General features: G+C 35.2%; 1 protein-coding gene across 3 annotated transcripts in view; it reads left to right on the top strand.

The window, feature by feature from the left end:
• CRPPA (CDP-L-ribitol pyrophosphorylase A) overlaps positions 1–10,040 on the top strand; it is a gene marked incomplete at both ends in the record, with an annotated part of 256,119 nt that overhangs the window by 65,133 nt on the left and 180,946 nt on the right. The window lies entirely within an intron of this gene.

Here is a 10,040-nt window from a genome sequence, read left to right as displayed (position 1 = left end):
ATTGAGTCTTTTAATCTCAAAACATAACACATGCAGTGCTGATTACATGTATTTAACACAGATTAATCACTTTTTCAAGGAATATTGTTAGATTTTTTTTTTTGTGGTCTTGATGCCTGCAGTTTAAGATAATTTTAGCTCATAATGGAATTGATGGCTATTAAATCTGCTCATGTGAGGGTTCCCTAGAGGAACAGTATATCTCTGATTGGTTTTGTAAGACAAGTGGTCTATCTTGATCCCATGACATCCATCTTTTAAGAGGGAGTTCCTCTTTAATATCTACATATGTTCCCTACTTCTGATATTTTTGCAATGAAAGCTAATTAGAGAGTTGTTTCTTTTCCTATTTTTGTTGTTTTTCTTTTTAAGTTAAACTAGGTCTGTGTTTGTTTGATGTCTATTTAGTATCATGGATAATCCTTTGGGAGAGAGAATGTGCTTTTACTCCCATTGAATCACTAAGTATAATGTCGACACTCAGGAAATAATTATTAATCAGGAAGGGAACACATTTCTTTCAAAGGACTTGGGACTGGGGTTGGTTATGGGTCTTATATTTTGTCCTCATTGCTGTCACTGAACTTTTTTTTCTCTTTGTTTTTCTTAAAACATATTCTACTATGTCTAACAATATTTTCATTCTTTGTGGTGAAAGAGTAATAAGGCCGTGGTTTTTGAGCATAAAGACTTTTAACAGTAGTATTTGGATGGACTTTCACTTACCTATCAGAGTGCCACGTCATGATTTATTACCCAAATACCATTTTAAAAGGACCATTGCTTTTGATGTTGGTTGTATAGTACGTATATTCTACTGTACAAGTTTACTTTAAAGTTAAAAATGGTATCATTTGCATGTGTGATGATACAGAGTGTCCTAATACCACTATTCATGGTAGATGATTCTATCATTGTTAATGTGGATGAGCTGAGACTTTGGAACTTCAAAGGGAATAAGGTACCTAATTAGCACTCCTGTCGAATTTATTTACACTACTTTTTGCTTTTTTGTTTGGGTAAGATTTTTGGATAATTTGCCATATTTATAAATAGTCATCAGTAATGCTGTTAGAGTTACATAATCATCAGTTTCTCAGGAAAATTTTGAGATTCCCTCCATTGAGAATCCTTTTGTTCCTGAAACTTTCTAATGTTTATAAAATTTTCCTGTGTTTTTGAGGAAGAGAGACTCAGAAGTTTTCCAAGGAAGATATTTAAGTTATTGGAAAAATATAATTGGTTGGTAACTGCTAAGTTACCAACTTATTCCTAGATTTCTTATTTTTTTCTGTCTGCTTAATTAATGAGTTGTCTTTCCTTATAACTTCAGCTTTTCTTGCCATAGCTCTTCAGCTCCAAGAGAAGTGCATGGCATTAAATGTTTGGCTTCTTTTCCCAATGTGCAAATTCTTTCATTATGTTCTAGTTCAAGTTTCTTGCAGATGGAACTTAATTTACTTTACCTTCTCTGTCAGACAGTTCATCCAGTTCATAAGCCACTGAATATCTAATGGAGTGGCTGCATTGAGCATAGGTTCTTACTAATAGATCAGTCAGAAGAATCTATGCAGTGGGTCGGGGGAGATAGGGAATGACAGTAAACAAAGTGAGGTTGATATTTCTTAGCAGGGACTGTGAATTGAACATTTCTTTTCAGAAAAGGTGAGAGCAGGCCAAGCACCCAATAGCTGTAATCTATGCAATTTTAAAATATTTTGAGTACAGATAATCTCACCGGATGATGTGTTATTCTTGGGAACAGAAGCAGATAAATTCAAAGATTGCAAACTCATGTCTCAGATACATTCACTATTGAGAGAAAAGAATGAAACCATAATTTTTGCTGTGTTTTATAACTTAGGTGTTCTGTCTTGGGCAGATCTTATAAGGATAATAAGGTTAGTGATTGTGTGTAGAAGAATGTTCTTTCTCTTTAGACTCTGTTAATAGTGGCACACAATTTCTTTGCCTCTGCCAGTACCATAGGTGGCAAGGGCCCAGGTAGTTTCTTGAACACTATGGTTTAAGTACACAAAGACTGGTGCCAATAGTTAGGTTTAATGGCACAGAGGAGTAGGTGTTTATTGATTGTTTGAACAACCAGTGCCCTTAGCTGGTTGTTGGTGGAATCCATAGCATGTGCAGAGAAGCAGCAGAAAAGTGGTCTACCTATTGAGTTATGTGCTCACACTCTTGTTTCATTCTTGCTGACAATAAATAAAATGATCTCAACTTGTCACTAAGGAGATTAAGTTCTTCAGAATAGGAAGTGACCTATTTTAGAGGAAATACTACAATCCAGGTGTTCCTGGTTAACCTCCCAGTGTCCCTTGATAATTTTGCTAAATAGATGCTCTTCAGTTTGTAGTTATCTGTGCTAGGAGTTCATCCTACCCAGGGAACACAGTTAAGCTCTCTGTTGATGAGGGAGGGATACACAAGCCTTTTTCTATTCTCTGCTCAGCAAGGCTTGTGTGTATATGTGTACACGTGTGCTTGATGTAACTTATTCTTCAGTATGTATTATATACATCTGAAAAATTTATTTGTAGACAAAAAATAGGTATTTGATTTTATGTCTTCATCATTCATCTTATGAGATAGTGCATTCCAGCACATTATATGACATCTGTTTTTCCTTCCTGTTTGTATTCCTGTTCCTGATTATATTCTGTTGCCTCCCACTCTTAAATTTTATCTTAATACTTTATTTTATAATCTTAACACATTTGTAGATGTTTCTAAAATTATTTGTTTTAAATATTTTTTTTAAGGTGAAAAAAATGTCATCTCATTTGGGAGATTTCTATAAGCTTGCCCTCACTTTATTCCCTGGTCCAGAGAGAACTAGTCTTACTTATGCTAACACTCAATTTCATACCTACTGCTATGGTTGCATTTATAAGACTGAATGGTAAGCACTCTACAATGACTTCTCAAAATTTTTATTACATTTTTTGGGTATGTTTTTCCCCACTACAATCCTTTATACTCCCGTGTACCTTTCCCCCTCCCGTCTCTTAATGTCTTTTTCTTTGCCATGTTTATTAGTGTCCACTAATTTTTGTGTTTTACATTGTAAAATAATCTGCTATGTAAATGTCCAGTATTATCACTGTGACTTGCTTTACTACACATTATTCCCTCGAACTCCTTCCCTTTTGCTGTAAATATTGACTTTTATCTTTATTACTGAATAGTGTTCCTTGGTTTGGATATAGCGCATCTTTTTAATCTAATCATCTATTGATGAGAATTTAGGCTACTTCCACATCTAGCCACTATAAACTGTGCTTCAATAAACGTTGTGTCAATGATTTTATGGTCTTTGGATAATGCCCTAGAGTGAGCTGGCTGGATCATATGGTTTTTCCAATTTTAGTTTATTAAAATAAATCCATATTTATTAAGATAAATAATACACAAATTTACATTCTCACCAACAGTACTATAGAGTTCTTTTTCTACACCCTCTTCAACACTTGTTGTTAGGGTTCTAATTAATATGTGCCACTCTCAAAGATATGAGATGGTATCTCATTGTGGTTTTAACATGCATCTCCCTTACTGGAAATGATAATGAACATTTTTTGTAAGTTTTGCAATTTTTTTATGAATAGAATCATACAGGTAATTTCCTGTGACTTGCTTTTTGCATGAAGTGTCTACCATTTCTGCTGTTGGATATGTTTGTAGTTTTTCTTCTTGTTGTATTGTATTAGTATATGACAGACTATTGAATTCTTTCTAGTTTTTTTTGAATTCAAAGCAAACTTTTTCAGTAATGGAAGTCTGTGATTACTACATATATGGTATGTAAGAACCTACCAAGAGGACTTCAGCTCAATGATAGCTTATACTTCTGTATCTCTAAGTTAGCTGGGGCTCTGCTGATCTTGGAAGGATGCAGACATTCACTGCAGGTGTACTTTGTTTGGACAGCTTCCCTTCATTACTTTTTTTTTTTTAAGATTTATTTATTTATTTATACAAGCACTCGGTACAGTCAGAAGCGCGGGAGGGTGAGAGAATTCACCAGAGGCAGAGCGGGGAGCAGAGCAGGCAGAAGGACCGAAGTACACTGCTGAGGGGAGCAGCGGGCAGCAGGAGAGGTCTGCGCGCCATGTGGGACCCTCCTCCTGGTGGCTGGGGAGCAGCCGGGGATCGAACCGGCACTGCAGAGGCTGCAGGCAGCTTTGCAACCCAGCGCTCAACCGCTGCGCCACCGGGGAGGCCCGCCCTCCATTCTTTTTTATCCTCTTTTGACCAACCATCTATCCAGGCATGTCCTTCTCATTATGGAAGAGGTACACACAAACTTCTTAAAGGCTAGATTTGCTATTGGTGTTCTGTAATTTCTGCTGCATTCTGTTGGGTATGGCAAATCACACAAACTTGCAGTCAACTAACTTTCCCCATTCCCTGCTTTACTTACCACTGTTGATCTGTTTTCTGTCTGCATAGATTCCCCTTTTTTAGAATGTCATATAAATGGATTCATAGATATGTAATTTTTTTGTGTCTGGCTTCTTACAATCAAGTCTGATGATTTGCGATTCATCCCTACTGTTGCATATAGCAGTCCTTCCTTCATTTCACTTGAGTGATGAAAACCTTACTTTTGTATTCATTTTAATAATCTAGTGTTTAGGCAAATTTAATTCCCAATCTCCAGTTTATGACTTGTGGAGAGAACTGGAGAAAAGACACAAAGTACTACATAGTAGTGTAAAGAATGTGCCACCAGGAGGCTCTTGGAAAGTTGTTTGGGTAATGTGGGAAAATAATGTTAACACTATATTTTTTTGTGAATGAAGGCTTTGAGATAATGTCTGATGAAGGTCATATTGTTACCTTTTTTAATGGTTATGCTGAGCTCAGTTTAAATTTTGTGCACTTTATAATGTATTAATTAAAAAAGAATGTAGAGTAATCTTAGGAGATCATTACTGTTTCTATTTAGTTCCCAAAGTCTGTGAACATAGTTCCCTTACCGCTAAGATATCATTGTATTACATTTGCTTATATGGTTTTCCTCTATTTTCACTCATTCTCAGTGCTTAGATTTTTGCCTGGCAAATTTCTCATAAATACATTCTTTGTAAATAGCTTTGTTTCACATTTCTATTACAAGTTTTGGGCCTATATTTCTAATTGTCCATGAGTGTTTCATTAGATGTCACACAGGTAGCTTAAATCAGATTGATGCCATTAGCCTCATCAACAGACTTGCTTTTCTCCTTGCATCTTCCAACCCGGGTAATAATATCTCCAATCCTGTTGACACTGAAAAAACATCTGGCCCTGGGCCATCCCTTCTCTATGTTTCTTGGACTCATTTCACATTCTTATGATCTCTTGTTAGATTATGGCCTCATGTCCATTCTTTCTGCATAAATTTAAAGACTCCTTATTGCTGATAGAGACTTTTAGTTTTTCCCTCAGTTCTTTTATGCCTTGAAGTTAGATAAATCCTATATAACATGTCTACTAAATCTATTTTGGGAAAACATCTTAATTCTTTCTTTATTGAACATAGAGAAGAGAGTAAAACTTTTGAGTGAAGTTCTTTGTTTTTAAGTTATCAGAATGTTCTTGAAGGTAAGCAGAAATGGCTAAAAATGCAGTTTAGAATAAATAACATTTTCCATTTTGCTTTTCATTTGTAATTATCTGGATTCAATATGAAACATCTTCTAAAAAGATTTAATGATAGATACATATAGTTTTTGCCTCTAAATTCATAATAGGTTTTATTTGGGTAGGGCTGGCAAAATGTGATTAAACTGATAATTTATTTTCAACCAACACACATCTTTGAAAGCTCTTTGTGAAAGTAATTTCTTTGTAAACTCATTAAAGATTTGTATGTAGCATAATCTATTCATTAGCCAGGTCATTTGTACTTTGTTTCCTGAAAAATGAAGTTTTCATATGTATTAACAGTCTTATATGGGCTTAGTCTAAGATGATCTATTTACTTATAATATGATCTGATATATTACAAGAACAAAGCTTCTTGGATAACTGTCTCTCATGCAATTCTAAAATACATTGCATAAGTCAAACAATGTAAATGTATGCAAAATGCCTCAAGTTTGATTTTTCAGATGATAAATGGAATGCAGGTGTTCATTGTTTACTTAATTGTAAGATAGCTTATTTTGTATCTACTTGAAACATTCTGAGTATGGATCTATAACTGCAGAGTGAGAAACCTGTGCATGCATGCCTTTGATTTTGTTTTTCTCTAATATATATATTGTTCTTTGTTGGGCAAACTTCCCAGGCTGCCTTGCAGAAATAATACTGTGAATGAAGTTAAGATTGAAAGAATATGTAATCAGATTATTTGTAGCCATGGACCATTACATGATTACCATAAAACACTGGTTCCCAACTCCTTTTTGTTATAAAAGTTCTGAGACTTGTGGAATCCATTCCCAGAAAAATAATCGCATTATACATAAAATATTTATTTAGAGGTTTTTCAATCCCTCTGGGTCTTATTCATTTACTTCATGTTAACAACTCTTCTATATTTTCAGACATTGTTTATGGGAATATAAATTGAAACCACCTTTATGGAAGACAGTTTGGAATATTTCTCTAATTAGGATGCACATACTTCTGTTTTTGCATAAAGATAAGCGACTGAACATTTATCTAATTCTCACTACTCAAACCTCATTAAAGCTACTAGGAAGGGATTAAATGCAACATATACCCTTAAGAGTAAAAAGAATAGTATCAGTGGCAAGTCAAACATTCAAATAGCTGGAAAGCAGATGATGAGTGGTAAGTGACTTAATAAATTTGAGAAGGCTGAATTATGGGTGAATTGTAGGGAAAGCTAAGAATTAAAGTTGTCTTCTTTAGATTTTCCCAAAGTCTAGGACCTGAGAGTGCTAGGTACCTCTGGAATTGAGAGGAGGGGGCAAATGAGGGTTTGCTGAAGAATATTTAAGAAGCAGTTCCATCTCTAAATCACCTCCCCTGCTATGACATTTCCCTGCCCCTGCCCCATAGAGGCAGGTAGAACTGAAGTAGTGTTCCCTGGTTGGGAAAAACAGTGGGTGCAGTGAAGAACCTGACTACCTTACTAAAAAAAAATAGTGACTTAACAAACCTTGTGTGTACTAACTGCCAAGTGAGGAAGCCCCCGTTTTCCACTCAGCAGCCAGTATCCTGGTAGGTTGGCTTTCTTCCTGGCTGGGGGATAGGAAGAGCTTTGTTTGGGGTATCTGTCTAGTCTCAGAAAAAGTCCTAAAAAATGCAAACTTTCGAGATTCCCTAGTTAACAAACCCTCATCACTCTAACTGAAGCTCAGCATTCACAAATCCCACCCCTGCACTTATTGCTTAATGGCATTTTAATCTTCTGTTCTTAAATGTAAACTGACTACAAGTGTGACCATTCTATCTTAAAAATCTACTTATTATGGAAAGATAGAGCCCCAAACAGAAGAGTAATTATTGAGGAAGCAGCCCTTAGTAGGGAAAAGAAAACTTTAAAAAAATTAATAATGCCATTAGAAGTAAAAAAGTACTGTAATGAAACAAAATCTGGATGCTAGAGAATGTTAAGAGAAAAAAAAAAAGAATAGGGATTAAAAATAAATGAAAGGAATTCTCCAAAGGACAAAAAGATGAGCTATAGGAAAGAAAAGAAAAAATCCAATCAGAGAGAACCATATTTAGTAACATTTTTTTTTCCAAAAGAAAAAGTAGAGGGAAGGGAATAATTAAAAAAAAATTAACAAGAAGTATTTCAAAATTTTATTTTTCCTTTCTCAGAAAGCTGTTAGGGGCATTTGTTCCACAAAAATGAGGGAATCAATCAAGAAAGATTATATGAGGTCCATGAGATAGGAGATTCATGATGTAGAGAGATGAAGGGTATTCCCCAGATGATGACTGCAGGAGATTTAAGAAGTGAGAAAGGTCAGAATAACTAAAAGGTGACATTTTCAGCAATATAAAATTGAAATGTCTTATATTGAAAATAGATCTAGACAAAGAGCTGTGCTGTTGAATGAGTCATAAGTATATAGAAAACTAAACATACAACAAAAGACAGATTTTAATTCCTGAGAAAACAAAGACTTGAGCAGGAAAGGATTATAGTAATATGTGACATAGCTAGGAGTAGTGTTTACATTGTCAGTGCTGTCAACACTCAGTGTCGATCGAACCTAAATGACAATACTGAAGGGTTAGGGAATAGAGAAGTGTTAGTTATATTCCACTGAGGTTGGGAGGAGAATGGAAGGTTCTTTCATAGATGGTGGGCAACTCAGAAAATCAAGAAGCAGCATAATAAGTATGTTATTTGAGAGATTAAATGATGTGAGGATAGGTAATAAATAATGGTAGGTGATAGGTAAATTGTTTGGTTCTTATTCTTTAGTCCTATTGTACAGTATTCTGCTTTCTCACCTTTGCCACAACCTCCTGGTGAGTAAAGTAGATTTCCCTGCTCATTGATTTGGGATTTGGCCTCCTAACTTGCTTTGAGATTTTAGCAGTTGTGATTTTGATGTGCAAGTGCTGTTGGTTTTATCCTCTTGTGCTTCTACTACTGCTATAGGAAGACATACTCTCCTTGCTGCCTTTCCAATTGGGCTGTAGAGTGTGAGTTCCTACAGTCTTCATTTTGAACAGTCGTCAGACATCCTATGTGAGGGAGAAATGATATTATTGCTAAGTGCCACTGAGGGTGTGTGGATTTGGTATGCAGAAATATTTGACTGTTATATATAGATACAAATAATTAAACAGTCCACTAAAAGAAAGAAAGTTACTTTTAAGAAAGACTTAATGGGCTAAAGAGGGTGAGGGTAAACTTTTTCATAATGCATTTTGAAAGGATATTTTGTTGTTTAAACTGTATTTGTATATATACATAAAATATGCATTAAAAATAAGAATACAAGAAAGCAGGTTTTGTGATTTATAGTTGGGTTTTATATAAGGAGAACTAGTGGATAAATTAGAGGTCAAGGTACTTGGGCTGTTGATAATAAAGTTCTTCATACTTTCAATCATAGTCTCCTGGGAGATCAGGGCAACTTAAGAAAATAAAGGTTTTCTAAACAAGAGCAAATGCAGGTTTCACAGGGTTGAAAGCCTCAGTGAGGTAGAAGGGGAGATTTAATGTGAGAGTAACAGAGATGATTGATAAAGTTTCTTGTTAGAGCCTGAGTTGTAGAAATGCAAAATTGAAGCAGAGGCACAGATAGAGGTGAAGTTTCTAGGTTTTGATTCTTTATCTTCAAGTAAAGACAAAGAAAGTTCAGGGAAACTGTTAGAGTATTTGAGAACTTGTGCCCTTGACCTTGAATTCAGCCAGGATCATGCCAGTAGTTGTAGCAAAGGGGAAAACTGACCTGTGTGCTTAAAATTGGAGACTCCCAGAACTAGTGAGAGATGATAGTTTTATGAAGGTTGGAGAATTTTGTGAGGTGGGATAAATTTTGGAAGGGTACAGATGGTTTTGTATAGAAAAAGAACAATGAGATTCTGCAATGTTAACCCTGCCTTCTTGCCCTGTAGTAAGCGGTGATGGTAAAAGGAGTAGATAACCAGTCAGGAATAATGGTAGACAACAATTACTATTCCTTTAAATAAATCTAGGAGGTGACGAACATTCTGGGTAATGAGTTTGAGTTTACTGTTGCATAAGAGAGAAGATCGTGCACTAGAAAGGATGAGCGAGGTTAGCTACAGGGTGATGCCCATGGGTTGAATAGTATGGGGTGTGTGTTATCTATTGTATTTACTTTAACATTGAACAGTTACAACCTTACTGCTGCAAAGAAAGAAAAAAAAAAAACAACCCAGAAAAGCATCATATACACAATAAGACATCATTTGTGTGTAATTTACAGAACTTTTTTCAAAATGGGTAGAGAATTTTCTTCATTCTAATAGTCACAATTGTGAGATATTAGTTATACATTAAACCCATTTTTTCCATTTTAGTCTTTATTCTTCCAATTTCACTGCTAATTTTTCTCTCATTTCATTAAATGGAA

The sequence above is a fragment of the Talpa europaea genome (assembly GCF_964194135.1).
Source record: "Talpa europaea genome assembly, chromosome: 3".
Lineage (NCBI taxonomy): Eukaryota > Metazoa > Chordata > Mammalia > Eulipotyphla > Talpidae > Talpa > Talpa europaea.
This window is presented reverse-complemented; position numbering and strand designations above follow the sequence as displayed.